At 41.4% G+C, this 16860-nt stretch overlaps 1 protein-coding gene across 1 annotated transcript in view; it reads left to right on the top strand.

Moving 5' to 3' along the window:
* Positions 1 to 5543: 5543 nt before the first annotated feature.
* Positions 5544 to 16860, top strand: part of CNTN5 (contactin 5) — a 624505-nt gene continuing 613188 nt past the window's right edge. Inside the window, exon 1 of the mRNA XM_087721123.1 lies at positions 5544 to 5694. The gene's annotated coding sequence lies outside the window, so the exon portion shown is untranslated. The remainder of the gene's footprint in view (positions 5695 to 16860) is intronic.

Below are 16860 nucleotides of genomic sequence, written 5' to 3' on the forward strand. Positions count from 1 at the left end.
GACCAGGGGAGATATGATAGCAGGGTTCCAATATCTCAGGGGCGGCCAGAAACAAGAGGGAGTCAAGCTATTCTCTAAAGCACCTGAGGGCAGGAGAAGAAGCAATGGGTGGAAACTAATCAAGGAAAAAAGCACTTAGAACTGAGGAGAAATTTCCTGACAGTGAGAACAATTAATCAGTGGAACAACTTCCCTCCAAAAGTTGTGAATGCTCCAACACTGGAAGTTTTTAAGAAGATGTTGGATAACAATTTGTCTGAAGTGGTGTAGGGTTTCCTACCTAAGCAGGGGGTTGGACTAGAAGACCTCCAAGATCCCTTCCAACTCTGTTATTATATTATATTAGAAGTGGATGGAATAGCATGAAAATGACTGAGATAAAACAGACCAAAATGTACTAAGACAGGTAGTTGTTGACCCTAGCATTAGCAAGCAATGCTAACTGAGACACAGGTATAAGTGAAGCTGGTAAGTTATTCTTTTACCAAAATGCTGTAACAAAGCCTTGATTAAGCATGTTGATGATGGAATGCAGTGTTTATAGATTTATTTGGTGCTAACAATAGAAAGCGTCCTCACTTATTGCATTACGATATGGTATGCTGGCTTGACAACCGCGGATAGAAAGACATTACAGAGGCACAAAACAGGCTGTCCCCTGACATCAATAGACAAAATCACGAGGACTCACTGCCTTAGAAAAGTGAGGAAAATCCTCAGGGATGACTCACACCCTGGCAAGCACTTCTTTATTCTCCTATCATCGAGATTATGGTAGGAGAAAATGGAAGGAAAAATTTATAATATTCTGGGTTAATGCACTCTGGGGAAAAACCTGTTAAGTGATTGGATGGGTTGGATCAAGGAAGGTGGTCTCGATTGCTTAACCTTGTGAAAGTGATATAAAGACCTGATAAGTGTTGTGGGGATTTTTATGTGTTGCTAGTTAGCTGCTAAGGGACACAGTGGCTCAGTGGCTAAGACGCTAAGCTTGTTGATCAGAAAGGTCAGCAGTTCGGCGGTTCGAATCCCCAGTGCCGCGTGACGGAGTGACCTCCCATTACTTGTCCCAGCTGCTGCCAGCCTAGCAGTTCGAAAGCATGTAAAAATGCAACTAGAAAAAATAGGGACCACCTTTGACGGGAAGGTAACAGCGTTCTGTGCGCCTTCTATGTTTAGTCATGCCGACCACATGACCACAGAGACATCTTCGGACAGCGCTGGCTCTTTGGCTTTGAAACGGAGATGAGCACCGCCCCCTTGAGTCGGGAATGACTAACACATATGTGCGAGGGGAACCTTTACTTTACCTTTAGTTAGCTGCTGGCGTGCCACTTTGCTGTTCTTTATAGCAGTATAGAATGTGGATTATATAGGTTGTGTCAAGCACTAGGAAATCAGGAGATTCAGGAAATTCAAATGAGTATAAAGATTTGTTGCTCTCTACAAGAGTCTGACCATGAAGGGAAATGTGAAGGGAAAGATAAGAGAGGCATTTGAGGTGGGGCTGGCCTTAGATATCTTGTGGGTGTGAAGGGACTCGTGATTTATGATGTGCTTGATCCCTCCCTTGCGCTCAGCCTGATCATCTCCTGCAGGTTAAAAGTGAATTATATTGCAAAATTTTCTAATTATATTGTGATTTTTATGCAGGAGTTCCATGATTTCTGAAAATCATTTTAAGGGTTTCTTCAAGATAAAAACAGTAAGAAAGCTTGGAGTAGACTATAAATAACTATGCATGGGCTGAACTGTTGGGATTTGACTGCAATGGGTTGTGCTGCTTGATTGCTTTGATAGTAATCATTTGTGCTGTGAATATTTTCTAGCGTTTTTTGTGTACTACTGAGAGTTTTATGAGTACGGCAACACTGAAATCTAATCAATGCATAAAGTAAATACTGTTAGATCTTGAATTTCTCTTTCTCTTAGATATAGATCCAAGATACATTGCAGGATTCAGATAGCAACCTTAATTGTTAAGGCTGGGAAGATGTTCCATTGTAGGTAATCCAGGACTATGCGACGTCATATTTTTTATAAAATGATCTTTATTTTTATTTTTAAAAACCAAGTTAAAATAGAAAACTCCCCTCAAAAATCCACACAAACAAACAAACCAAAAAAAGACAATAAAAAGGTGCATTGAGAAAAAAAACACACAAATAGACATATTCCCCCCCCCAAGTGCAGTACTGATGAAAATATTATAACAATATTAGTTTTCTTCTTGCAAAACTGTGCCCAGTTTTTTTTAAAAAAAACTTCTAATTCTGTTTACAAATTATTAATCTGTCATCTGTTTTCTATATTAATGGCCAAATAGTTAACAGATAGAACAACAAACAAACAAAAATGAGTAAAATATCAAGAGCCTCTATTAAGCAACTATATCAACGCATATGAAATTTGCCATGGCTTCTTAACAATCCGATGCCATGTTCTAAGAACATTATTTCCAACAGAGTTCACTTTCTCCTTCTGCAACTGCCCTCATGTTCCATGTGCCATATTAATGGCTCGGGGTCCTTAATTGTATAGATTTCCTATAATTGCCATTCTAATTAAGGGCTTTTCTCCATGTAAAATGCACCCAATGAACATAATTGCATTTTCTTTTCTCTGATAGTTAAAAAGCGAGCAAAGCAAACAAGCTGAACTGCTACACTTGATGTGTTTCCCTGCATATCTTGCTTGGCCAACAGTGTTTTGCCAGGCGAAACATCAAAATTCAGTCCTGAGCGTTATCACATGTTGCAGAATTTAGAAAAAACACTGCAAGTGTTATTTAATCAAGTTTTGCTATGCACATGCTTATCCTTCTTTTCAACAATTCTTCAAGCCAGCGAACATGGCATAGAGTTTATACGAGTGGCAAACAAACTACTCCAAATTTCTGGGCTAAGAGAAGAGGTCATTTGCTTGATTTCCTGGCAATAACAAGAGCAAAGGAGGGAGAAAATTCATATTCATCCACAAATAGAAAACAGAGTAAAAGGAAGCTAAGGAGCCAAAAGGTACCAGAACCCCATCCCCACATTTAAAGAGAATTTATATTAATCACAATTGAAGCAGCCAATTCTAAGGAGTTACTAACTTTCTAGAACAGAAATCAGCAACCTTAAACATGCAAAGAGCCACAAAGGTCCTAAACAGAAGCCCCCATTAAATTCTGGAGCCGACTGGAAGTCAACTTCCATAGAGTCTCCTCCTAGCGTGGCATCCTTTCTTTCTCTACATGACCTAACCAAAAGTCCTATCAATTGGTGAGCCGACCGGCAACAGGGAGCCGCAGCAAAGGGATGAAAGAGCCACATGCGGCTCCAGAGCCGCAGGTTGCTGAGCCATGTTCTAGATTGTTTGGACAGAGATGCACAACCTAATACTATATTGTTGACCCACTGCCTGAAAGAGTTTCCCAACTGTAACTGTTACAAATCACTAGCAGGATTTCCAAGGAAGCAAACAGATCTAAACAGTAGTTTCTAGTTTACTTCTATAAAATGATGAAAATCTTCAACACGTCTTCCCAGACCCCAGAAAGAAAGAAAATATCTTGGTCCTATCCATGTAGGTCAGGGCTGTCAAACTCATGTCGTCACATTGTCATCACATGACGTATTGTGACTTTTCCCCCCTTCACTAAAATGGGGTGGGCGTGGCCGGTGTGTGACACATCTGGCCCATCAGCTGTGAGTTTGATACCCCTGATGTAGGCCATAACTCTATTTTTCTCCTTATTATACCCATCATTTACCCATCTTTGTCTTCTGCAAAAGTGCATTCTTGGCCATACAATTTGCTTACTCCACCTAAGGGTAGCAGCTCCGACCCTTTGGAACGATCTCCCCGTGGAGATTCGTACCCTCACCACCGTCCAGACCTTCCGCACAGCCCTTAAGATCTGGCTATCCCATCAGGCCTGGGGATAAGATCCTAATCCGCCCCACCAAAATGATGAATGAATGTTGTGTTTTACTGTTTTATTTTATTTTATTCACATATTTTATGTTTTGTCTTGCACTCCTTCCCACGAATTGTAAGCCGCCCTGAGTCCCCTCAGGGAAAAGGGCGGCCTATAAATGACAAATTAAAAAAAAAAAATCTATGCATCTTTTTTTCCTAGTCTAGTTCTCAAATGTGACTATTGCTCACACTGACTGGAATCGGCAGTTTCACAGTTCAATCCAAGTCCTTTGTTTTCCCATCATGTTCGCGAGGGGGGAAAATTACAAATATCCATACCTTCTTCTCCTGCTCTGAAACGGAACAAAATTCTCAGCCTTCCTTATTTAGAAGTAGGGAGGTCTAAAAATAGAATTGCATTTGAATTCACCTCAAGTTAATGAATATAACATTATTTAAATACAATTCATTTGATTACTCCCTACACGTTTTATGCATAGAAAAGATCCGCAGCTCCATCACAGTCTTTGGTTTAAATGTAAACAGAATACCTTCTAGTATTATTATTATTTTTTGAGATTCTAGTCTACCCAACAGCTTTATGATTTCCTGGTAGCCCCCTATACAAGCGCTAGCCATTCCCAGTCAAAATAATAAAATATAAACAAAAACATAAATAATACTAATACAAATAATACAAATGTTCTGACCCAGCTCCCCAAACACAACAAATTCTCTGAAGTTAACTCAAAGATTCCTTTATTAGGAGCCCCGGCAAAAAGTTTCTTTCTCACTGCAGGCTAACAAGTCTGGCTAGTTGGAAAATGAATAGTTGTCTGCCACATCTGTTCATCTCTGCCCCCTGCCTTTTATCCCCAGAGCTAGGGTGGGGCTTTGCTAGCAGCTCTTCCTTCCCAAGGATCAGCCCATGGATATCCACTGCTCTCCTCTCCTCTGCCTTCTGTGCATCTGCATGTCAGGCACTGGACCCAGCTCTTCCTCCTCTTCCTCATCAGCCACTTCCAGGCCTGGGGGTTATTGACTTTCCATCTGAGGGCTGGCAGATACCCCCAGGCTCCACCTCTGTTTCTCTCTCTGCCAGTTCCATTCCCTCTTCTCCCTCGGAGCTCTCAGGTTGCCTTGATGCTGACCCTGACTCCCACACCACCACCACCTCCCCCTCCTCCTCCCCTCCTCCTCCTCCTCCCCTGATTGGGCTGCTGGAGGAGCTGGCAGCTGACAAGCCACAACACTAAACCCCCAAAATACAAATACAAGGATTAGCAAGCACCAGTTACGTTTTGCTATCTACTGGAAATAATTCTACCAAGTGTAATTTATTCCCTAGTTCCTACATTTATAGCAATGGCATTATAACCTTGGCAGTCTCAGTATATGTATATTTTTGTTCCTCTTAAAGACTTGTGCTGCAGGAGATGCTGAACATCTGGGCGGGGAGAGAACTTGCATGCTATAATGTCGTGGAATAATTACAGGGACCATCCTCAAGGGTAAAATGTCAGAAACTGCTCTGAACACTCGGTTAGTAAATTAACCCTCAGGGGAATTTACTTGCCAAAAGAATGAAATAATCACTGGCAATGTAATCACTGTGTTGTCGGCTTCACAGTACGGCAGCAAACAGACCACGATGGCAACATGCCCCATTGCCCACAGCATTATCTTCTGAGAGGGAACATTAATGTTTGCTTTTTACTTCTCTGGATGCCAAGCTTCTACTCTGCAGGTAAAGGATGACGGCTGACATCTGATTACGGGCAGCTTGGGGTGAGTTCTTTCACTTCTCCAACAGAGAGAATTTCCAGGAGAAAGAGACGAGGGCTGGTTAAGGTTATTGGAAAAGCAGGCAGGGGATATAGAAAACAAATTCTCACTTTTCCAATACTTCATGTATGCAGTGGAGTGGAGGGAGGAGTGGGAAAAGAGACAGGAGAAAGGAGGAGGAGGAGGAGGAGGAGGAGGAGGAGGAGGAGGAGGAGGAGGAGGAGGAGGAGGAGAAGAAGAAGAAGAAGAAGAAGAAGAAGAAGAAGAAGAAGAAGAAGAAGAAGAAGAAGAAGAAGAAGAAGAAGAAGAAGAAGAAGAAGAAGAAGATACTTTAAGCCATCTCTGGAGTACTCTGAGCTGAATAGAAAAAAGTTTAGGGAAATTTGTGCCCACTGGTGCATTTTGAGATGCCCAGGGTCACCACTCCCTACCACCAGATCTGCCCATTAATATTTGATAATTGTGCATAGGGTTTTCTGGTTGAGCAGGGGGTTGGACTAGAAGACCTCCAAGTTCCCTTCCGATTCTGTTATTCTGTTGTTCGGTGTTCCTTTTTATAAACATACTCTGGTACCATTTTTAGCTCTGTAAATCTGAATACAGTTGAGGTTGTACACCAGAGAACAATTTATAACAAAAATATGAACTAGGGGTATGCTAGGATATTCCAATGAAATAAACCCCCCCCCCCACCAAATCATTCTCCTCCACTTCCTTCCCATTTCCCAAAAGATCCCAGTCTCCCGTGAGAACCTCCCCCACCCCAATATTTTTTCCGAAGTCTTTGAAGAGTTTGAACGCTGTTCTCTCTTGTGTATAGACTGTTTGTGTTGCTTAATTTTATTTTTGGTTTTGTGTAGCATTTCCTCTCTTTTATCTCAGAGTCCAGGACCAAGGTATATCTAGGGAGGCCTGGGAAGAGAGGTGTATTTCGTAACACACACACACACACACACACACACATACACACACACACTTTAAACTAAAAGACTGTACATGTAATCTTGTAGTCATAGGCATTATTTTCACTTCCTTCTCAAACACACACAGAGAAAGGATGCTCACGGAGATAAGAATTAGTTTTCTCACCTTTTCAATGTAAATCTGCTGAATTCTTTGCTATTTCAGTACATACCCAAATTGGAAGTGTTTATTTTGTTTAAAACAGAAGCCAATCGATGAGTAAACCTTACCCTGTTTTCTGATGCTCAAATGGTAGAAGCAATATGTTTTTCTGTAAAGTCCTAATAACAGAAACAAATTCTGTGTCCAAATTAACAAAATTTGTCTTTTATTATTATTAATTTTTTAAAGAAAAAGTAATGTGCCCAAAAATCTCTACCCATGTACATACAAACTACATTTTTTTTTAAATATGATGGTGTTACATCACTGAATGATAACAGACCCATTGGGACCTTTGTGCATAAAGAGACAGGGAAAAAGAAAAAAAAAGTTTTCACATTAAAGAGTAAGTTTTTATTTTTTTTGTTTTTTAATGCGTTTTACTTTATGTATTACTGAGATATTGTAAAGTGAAATTTGCTGCTGTCTAATACTTTAATACGGATGTGGTGGCTCAGTGGCTAAGACGCTGAGTTTATCGATCAGAAAGGTCGGCAGTTCGGTGGTTCAAATCCCAAGCGCCACATAATGGAGTGAGCTCCTGTTACTTGTCCCAGCTTCTGCCAACCTAGCAGTTCGAAAGCATGTAAAAATGCAAGTAGAAAAAATAGGGACCACCTTTGGTGGGAAGGTAACAGCATTCCGCGTGTGCCTTCGCATTTACTCATGTCGGCCACATGATCACAGAGACATCTTCGGACAGCCCTGGCTCTTCGGCTTTGAAACGGAGCTGAGCACTGCCCCCTAGATTCGGAACAACTAACACATATGTATGAGGGGAACCTTTACCTTTAATACTTTAAAGCATGTTTAGCTAAGCTGAATTTATAGCAAGCCCACCACACTGGTTTGAAATATCACTAATTTGGGCCACATAGATATTAAACTTTTAGAATATGCTAAAGGGTGTAAAAATACCCAGCAATGTGTCTGCCTGGGCTGCAACTAAATTAATACCAGAGGGATTAACCTTCAGCTATATACAATGATTTAGATTGTAATAATTGTTATAGGAAAAGCAACTTCTATGGAGAAGTTTACTAACCTCTTTACTAATGGGATGCTCCAATTTTTGGACAAAGTAGGAAGACATTGCACTCGGGAAGAATGGCATGTCTAAATGTCAACCAGTCAATAAGAAATGTGAATATTCTGTAAGTTCACAGAATCATTTTATGTAGCATTCAGAAGTGGATTATAAATTGAGTCCAGGAAAGCAAGACCTAGAGACAAATTGGGGAGGACCTTAGGGTGAATGAAAAAGTCAAAATCATGGAGATGCACATGGATTGTTAAACATGCTATAGGGGTTAAATGCATGATGATGCAAGTTATGCAAGTTAAATCAAAACAGTGGTTGCCTAGAGATGGCAGAATCTTATTAACTGTCAGGTGCAAGAAGTCAGGAGCTGGGATAGAATTCACAAATACTACAAGTTTACTTCATACTACCTATACATAAGTATCTATAACAAGCAAGGTCAATAAAATAGAATATAATAACATAGTGGGAAGGGACCTTGGAGGTCTTCTAGTCCAACCCCCTGCTTAGGCAGGAAATCTACCCCACTTCAGATAAGTGGTTATCCATTTTTCATTTCATTTTCCCTTTATTTGTATGCCACCCTTTTCCCTGGGGGGACTCAGGGCGGCTCACAGTTCAAAAAGGGGGGGGGAGGACAAACAATTTCCAACATAAGGACAATACAACATATTAAAAGAAACACAACAGTCATACAATTCGAGTGGGGTCAGAATCTTAACCCCAGGCCAGCCGGGACAGCCAGATCTTTAGGGCGGCGCGGAAGGACTGGAGGGTGGTGAGGGTCCGAATCTCCACGGGGAGTTCGTTCCAGAGGGTCGGAGCAGCCACCGAGAAGGCTCTCCTCCGGGTAGTTGCCAGTCTACACTGGCTGGATGATGGAATTCGGAGGAGGCCTAATCTATGCGATCGTATCGGTCTAGTGGAGGTAATTGGCAGTAGGCGGTCTCTCAAGTACCCAGGTCCAGTACCATGAAGGACTTTATAGGTGATAAGTAGCACCTTGAATCGCACCCGGAGATCAACAGGCAGCCAGTGCAGCTCGCGGAGGATAGGTGTTACGTGGGTGAAACGAGGTGCACCCACAATCGCTCGCGCGGCTGCATTCTGGACTAGCTGAAGTCGCCGAATGCTCTTCAAGGGCAGCCCCATGTAGAGCACATTGCAGTATTCCAGCCTAGAGGTCACAAGGGCACAAGTGACTGTTGTGAGGGCCTCCCGGTTCAGGTAGGGACGCAACTGGTGCACCAGGCGAACCTGGGCAAATGCCCCCCTGGTCACAGCTGGCAAATGATGTTCGAGAGTCAGCTGTGGATCCAGGAGGACTCCCAAGTTGTGAACCCTGTCTGAGGAGGGTAGAATTTGACCCCCCCAGCCTGAGAGATGGAACACTTGGCCAATTCGCGGGAGGGAAACACAGCAGCCACTCGGTCTTTTCTGGATTGAGTACAAGCTTGTTGACCCCATCCAGTCTTTAACAGCCTCAAGACCCTGGCTCATCACATCCATCGCTTCGTTGAGTTGGCACGGGGCGGACAGATACAACTGGGTATCGTCCGCATACTGGTGGTATTTTATCCCGTGCCGTTGAATGATCTCACCCAGCGGTTTCATGTAGATGTTGAAATATCTTCTTAAGAACTTCCAGTGTTGGAACATTCACAAGTTCTGGAGGTAAATTGTAAAAACTGATTAATTGTTCTAACTGTCAGGAAATTTTTCCTTAGTTCTAAGTTGCTTCGCTCCTTAATTAGTTTCCACCCATTGCTTCTTGTCCTACCCTCGAGTGCCTTGGAGAATAGTTTGACTCCTTCTTCTTTGTGGCAACCCCTGAGATATTGGAACACTGCTATCATGCCATCCCTAGTCCTTCTTTTCATTAAACTAGACATACCCAGTTCCTGCCCCCTAATCATCTTTGTTGCTCTTCTCTGCCCTCTTTCCAGAGTCTCAAGATATTTTTTACATCTAGTCTACTATTTCATGCTACCTATACACAAGTGTCTAGAAATGGTCAAGGGAAATAGGCACCAGATAAGAAATAAAGGATTTCAAAGCTAGGTTGGACTTCGGTCTCTTATGGGAGCATAGAGATTCCAAACTTATGATGCATTTGACTCTACCCTTGGGGTCAGTCTGGTCCCCTCCTGCACTAACCTTGTCTAATCTATGCATGGTTAGAATTAAGTTTTTTGGTTTGTTTTTTGACAACCCCAAAGTTAAAAGCTAGATTGGAAAATTATAGAAATATCCCAGAAGAGGTTCTCGTCCACTCATGAACCTATTTCTGCCAAGATAATCATATGGATATATCTTGAGCTTTTAGGAGTTGACTTGAGAGAATCTTTATGTAGAGATATCAGATCATCTGAAATGGCATATCCAAGTTGTTTACCTTAAATGTCATTAAAAACATACACAGGCAGGAGATTCCTTAACATGCATGGTTTCTATTTAATGTTGCAATTCTGGTTTTTTTTAAAAAAATCAAACATTCTGTGGTTTCTTAGCTATGATACACGTTCAGAAGTTTGTTAAGGTCACTGATGGATTTCCCTATGTCAGGGGTATCAAACTCACATCGTCATGGTGGTGTCACATAATGTATTGCGACTTTTACCTCTTCACTAAACCTGGCATGGGTGTGGCGAGCGCATGATGCATCTGGCCCAAGGCCTGCGAGTTTGACAGCCCTGCCATAGGTCATAATGTGTGATGGCATTGAGTTGGACAAACTGGAGAGATTCCACATGCCTTTTTTTTTAGTTTAGCATGATTGTAGTGATAGTCTTAATTCAAATATATTGTACGCCCATCCATATTCATCAGGTCCACTGCTAAAATATTTTCCACATATTGGGAGATTGTGAGATAGTAGCTTGCTCTAAATTCTGCCAAAATGCCCTAATTGCCTCCTTCTCAAAGTGTACAGTCAGTCACCAAAAAGGATTTCAAAAAATGAATATACATTTATAATTCTTCTTGATCCAATATCTACTTTCTGTATGAAAATTCTGTCAGAAGGAAGATCCAAAGTAACAAAGGGGGAAAAAAATAAGACTTTGTTTGATCTAGTTCCATTGGATCATAGATTTATGTACTATCTGTGTATATTTCAATTTATGTAGATGCGCCTTTGGCCAAAATGACTAAGAATTTAAAATTAGAACAATATAAATAATTGCAAAAAACAAAACAAAACACCAATATGTCACGAAAAAACTAACAATGATGACTCAGAATAAAAGAAACTGATATTAAACTGGCTTTGCTAAGTTCCCATCTCCTAAATCTATTATGTTATTAACTGTAATACATTCAGAGTTCTAAGAAATGAAGTGGCATAATGGATGGATGGATGGATGGATGGATGGATGGATGGATGGATGGATGGATGGATGGATGGATGGATGGGACACATTTCAGATCTTCAGAAGTTGCAAACAAAACGTTGGATGTAGGGAAGAAGACTGTGTGTTCACTTTTCAGAAATGAATTTTGATTTGCATTTTATTGTAGATTTACCTGAATCACAATAGCAATAGCAATAGCAGTAGACTTATATACCGCTTCATAGGGCTTTCAGCCCTCTCTAAGCGGTTTACAGAGAGTCAGCATATTGCCCCCAACAATCTGGGTCCTCATTTTACCCACCTCGGAAGGATGGAAGGCTGAGTCAACCCTGAGCCGGTGAGATTTGAACCGCTGAACTGCTGATCTAGCAGTAGCCTGCAGTGCTGCATTTAACCACTGCGCCACCTCGGCTCTGACAAATATATTGCTTAGTTTTTTTGTCGTTTCTTAATTTGCACTATAAGTATTCAATTAAAAGGCATATATAATGCGTATAGTAGGAAGGTGAATGCTGATATAAACTGTAAAAATAACAATAAAAATTTAACAATTGAAAAGTTATTCAGAATGCTTTTAGGAGTTGTAAGTAGTCTTTAACTTACAACTGTAATGGAGTATCCTGTAAGTTATGATGGTCGTAAAGCAAGTCGCCCATGTGACCAATCAGATTTTACTGATTGTATTTATTGTATTAATTAAATGAACTAATTGTTTCTAATGGGCTAGTTTTGCAAAAAAACAGAAAGCTGTTGTTTTTTTTTACCAAAATGGCATAAAACACTGTTATGTCACTGCAGAACATTGCAAATGGCTATAAATATGGGCTGGTTGCCAAGTATCCACAATATGGTCATGTGACCATAGGAAGGGCAGCTGTTGGAACTTTGGAACTGGGTTGTAAGTATTCCCAGTTGTAACTCTGAATGCTTGTAAGTCGAGGACTATCTGTATCAAGAGAAATCAGAAAAAAAAACTTATTTTTTTGGGGGGGGGGGAATGTGCATTTTCAACAGTGTGGAAGTGGAATGGAGAAAATGAACAGAACAGAATAGAATAGAATAGAATAGAATAGAATAGAATAGAATAGAATAGAATAGAATAGAATTCTTTATTAGCCAAGTGTGATTGGACACACAAGGAATTTGTCTTTGGTGCATATGCTCTCAGTGTACATAAGGAGAATAAAATACATTCATCAAGACTAAAAAGATACAACACTTAGTGATAGTCATATGTTACTAATAAGCAATCAAATCATACTAGGAAATAAATAAAACAATATAAATCACAGAGATACAAGCAACAAGGTTATAGTCATAAGTAGGAGGAGATAGGTGGCGCAGTGGTTAGGGTGCAGTACTGCAGGCCACTTCAGCTGACTGTTATCTGCAGTTCAGCGGTTCTAATCTCACCGGCTCAAGGTTGACTCAGCCTTCCATCCTTCCGAGGTGGGTGAAATGAGGACCCAGACTGTGGGGGCGATATGCTGACTCTGTAAACCGCTTAGAGAGGGATGAAAGCCCTATGAAGCGGTATATAAGTCTAACTGCTATTGCTAGGTACTAGGAAGGAAGAGAAGATTAATAGTAATACAGTCTTAGCAGATAATTTGACAGTGCTGTGGGGATTAGTTGTTTAGCAGAGTGATGGCATTCGGGGGGGAAATTGTTCTTGTGTCTAGTTGTCTTGGTGTGCAGTGATCTATAGCATCATTTTGAGGGTAGAAGTTGAAACTATTTATGTGCAGGATGTGAAGGATCTGTAGATATATTCACAGCCCTCTTTTTGACTCGTGCGGTATACAGGTCCTCAAGGGAAGGCAGATTGGTAGCAATTGTTTTTTCTGAAGTTCTAATTATCCTCTGAAGTCTGTGTCAGTCTTGTTGGGTTGCAGAGCCAAACCAGACAGTTATAGAGGTGTAGATGACAGACTCAATAAAACCCAAAAGTACAAATTTACCATTGTGCTACACATGAGCTGATGCATATTTGGGTCTTCAGTCTCAATGCCTATGAAACACTGCACAATGATGTACCAAAGGTGCTTTTCTAAGCAGCAACTGGACTGTCTGGTTTTCCTCTGAAGACGTTTTGCCTCTCATTCTAAGAAGCTTCTTTAGCTCTCTTCAAAAGAAGCTTCTTGGATGAGAAGCAAAACGTCTTCAAAGAAAAAACAGAAAGTCCAGTTAACTCTTGAAAAAGCACCTTTGGGACAACCATGACCTGGATGACTGAGAATCTCCATATTCACTGCACACTGATAAAGACAGCTTCATTTTTTGCATGGTTCAGTTTACTCAAAGAAGACCAGTCTCAAATCTACTGAGAAAACAGACATTCGATTTCTTGGCAATTCAAACCTTCTATGAAACCAAATCTCATCTGAGGATATCAGAGGTCAAGGATATCCAAATATCGCTTTGCTTCTGAAAACATGAACTGGGTCAAGTATGTCACATTCTGCAAAGTAACCCCAAATGCTTAATCTTTATTCAATGAAATCAGCATGTTCTAATATTCTTTCCGATGTTCTTATTATTATTTTCTCTTAGCTGTGGTTCAGGCATTCCTCTTCCCCACCTAAAAAGTCAAGCCGTGGATTGATGGACTTGTTTATCAGACCTGGATAAGATTATAGAAAGGCCAGATTGCCTTGGATTTGCATGTATTCCATCTAAAAAGGATTTCTTCCCATTTATTGCTTCTATCCGCATAAAAATAAAAATTGTGGGTTTCTCCCTGTTCAACACAGATGTGTCTTTTAAAAAGCTTCAAGTAAATAGAACATCTATTGGCACAAATATTCAATTGCAGTTTACGGTCAAATGCACATTTATATGCGTTTATGCAAAATGCATTCCCCCCATTTATGTTTGCAGTTGAACAGCATCTCACAGAATTCAAATAACCGTAGCCCAATCTATTTATTTATGTCATTTATTAGTTTGTCAAGCATGTACAGGATAGCAGGTATAAGTATGAACATGGACATGAATGAAAGAAATGAAAACAAACAAATGGGGATAGTAGGACAGGGATGGAAGGCACGCCGGTGGGCTTATGCACACCCCCTTTACGGACTTCTTAGGAATGGGGTGAGGTCCACGATAGACACTTTAAGGTTGAAGCTGTGGGGGTTTGAGGCTGCAACAATGGAATCAGGTTGAGAATTCCAGGCATTGACCACTCTGTTGCTGAAGTCGTATTTTCTGCAGTCGAGTTTGGAGCAGTTTACCTTGAGTTTGTATTTGTTGTTTGCCCGTGTATTATTGAGTTTGAAGCTGAAGTAGTCATTAACAGGTAGGACGTTTTAGCAGACAATATTGTGTACTGTGCTTAGGTTCGACCACAGGTCGTCACTTATAAAGCCCTTCATGGTATTGGACCTGGGTACTTGAGAGACCGTCTGCTGCCAATTACCTCCACTAGACCGATTAGATCCCACAGATTAGGCCTCCTCCGAATTCCATCCACTGGCCAATGCCGACTGGCGACCACCCGGAGGAGAGCCTTCTCTGTGGCTGCTCCGACCCTTTGGAACGAACTCCCCATGGAGATTCGCACCCTCACCACCCTCCAGGCCTTCCGCAAAGCCCTTAAAACCTGGCTGCTCCGACAGGCCTGGGGCTAAGAACCGTTGCCCCTATCTCGAATGGTATGATTGTTGCGTGTTTTTAAATCATGTATTGTTTTGTGTTGTTGTTAATTTGTCTGTATCCACCTTCCCTGGTTTGAGTTGTGAGCCGCCCTGAGTCCCCCTTCGGGGGGAAAAGGGCGGCATATAAATGAAATAAACATTCAAACATTCAGGTGGCACAGTTCCAGATTGTCAAAAGCCCCAAATTTTGAGCCTGGTGGTGTAAGGGATTCTATAGCTAACAGAGGAGTGGTTTATCTGAGTACATGGTTTCTGGAAGAATAAATCTGATTATTTCATTCTCAGAGATGATCTGAGACCTTAAATATTTGCATACAACAGTCCAGCTGGCTGAAACTAGAGGGGGAGAGGGAGGGAGGGAGGGAGGGAGGGAGGGAGGGAGAGAGAGAGAGAGAGAGAGAGAGAAGTTCAGGAAATAACAAAAGGATCAGCAACATTATTGAAGGGACATTAACAAACAGGTTAAGTTTTTTTTTATAATCTGCATTAAGTAGAGACACAGACTCTGCCAAATAAAAGAAGAATAAAGCCTTTGCTATTTTGGGAGAAAACAATAAATGCAAACTTATGCTTAATTTCTAGAAACCTATTAAACTTTATTGCATTCTATTACAATAATCGGTAACAATAAATCTGAAAAGCCGTTATAAATAGTTTCCATTGGAAAAACCCTTATTTAGCTTAACCAACTTACTCTTTTTTTCCAAGAAATCAATGACAACTTTTCTTTCTTCCATAGTCATATTTTTCACCATCTACCTTCCCTCTGATTTTAGAATATATAATTAAAAATGAGTTGTAGCTGTTTTCATATACAGAGTGGTTCTTCTCACCTTTTTAACTTTCATTGCTAAATGAAAGCAAATGAAAAAAAAAAACCCTGCTTTCTAAGCATCTCAAACAGCTGAAAATCCCCTGTGAATTTAATCTAAAACATAATGACTGCTACTTGGTTAGTTAAAACTTGACGCCTTGATTTTACTTACAAAGTATTCACAAGCTTTATCAAGATTAAAAGAAGCATTATGGTATAGTGGTTAAGATACTGGACAGGCACCCCAAAAGACACAGGTTCTATTCCCCCCCCAATACCAGTGGTGAGTCGCAGGCGGTACATCCCAGTGCGGGTGTAGCGGTGCCTGCCAGGAGCACCGGGTAATGTTCCAGTACGGTGCTCCGGAGGGTCCACCAGCCCGCCCAAGCTCCTTACCTGTATTTGAGCTCTTCAGCGCTTCTGCGCAGAGTGTACAGCTCCTGCGTGATACTCCGCTGAGCAGCTAGAGCATTGCGAAGGCATCACAGAGGTATGGTACTGTGTGCGTGCATGTGGGGGATGCCGGGTCCTATAGCACTGTACGGGTTGCAACGGGATCCAGAACCCACCACTGCTTGATACACACCCACCAGGGGTGGGTTCCGGCAGCCACTACTGCCAGTTCACTTGTGGGCACGCTATGCGGGCATGTGCAATACGATAAAAATTGTTCTGTGCATGAGCAGAACCGAAAAGCAAAATGGCAGTGCCTATGGCACCCACCCCCCTGAGAACTGATTCAGGGTGTGGTAGACCTGGGTTGCTTCCGGGTCCAGCAACGCAGGCCACCAAAGCACTACCGGTTCAGCCAAACCCATAGGTTGACACATATACACAGAGCCATGGAAACTCCCTGAGTTTCAATCCAGTTGGACTTCAGTGGACTTCCAGGGAGCGTGAAATGAAAGGAGATAGCCATACGCGTAATTCTCAACCTACAACCATTTGTTTAGTGACAACAGCACTGAAAAAAGTGACATGACAGTTTTTCATACTTACGACTGTTGCAGCTTGGGAACTGGCTCATATTTATGATGGCTGCAGAATCCCAGAGTAGCATGATTCTTTTTTGCAACCTTCAACTAAGTAAAACCTTCAGGAATTCATTAACTATGTTACTAACTTAACAACTGCAGCAATTCTCTTAACAACGGTGGCAAGACAGGTCACAGAATG

Source organism: Thamnophis sirtalis, unplaced genomic scaffold (genome assembly GCF_051295495.1).
Source record: "Thamnophis sirtalis isolate CommonGarterSnake01/CBP01778 unplaced genomic scaffold, rThaSir2_p1.2 scaffold_8, whole genome shotgun sequence".
Lineage (NCBI taxonomy): Eukaryota > Metazoa > Chordata > Lepidosauria > Squamata > Natricidae > Thamnophis > Thamnophis sirtalis.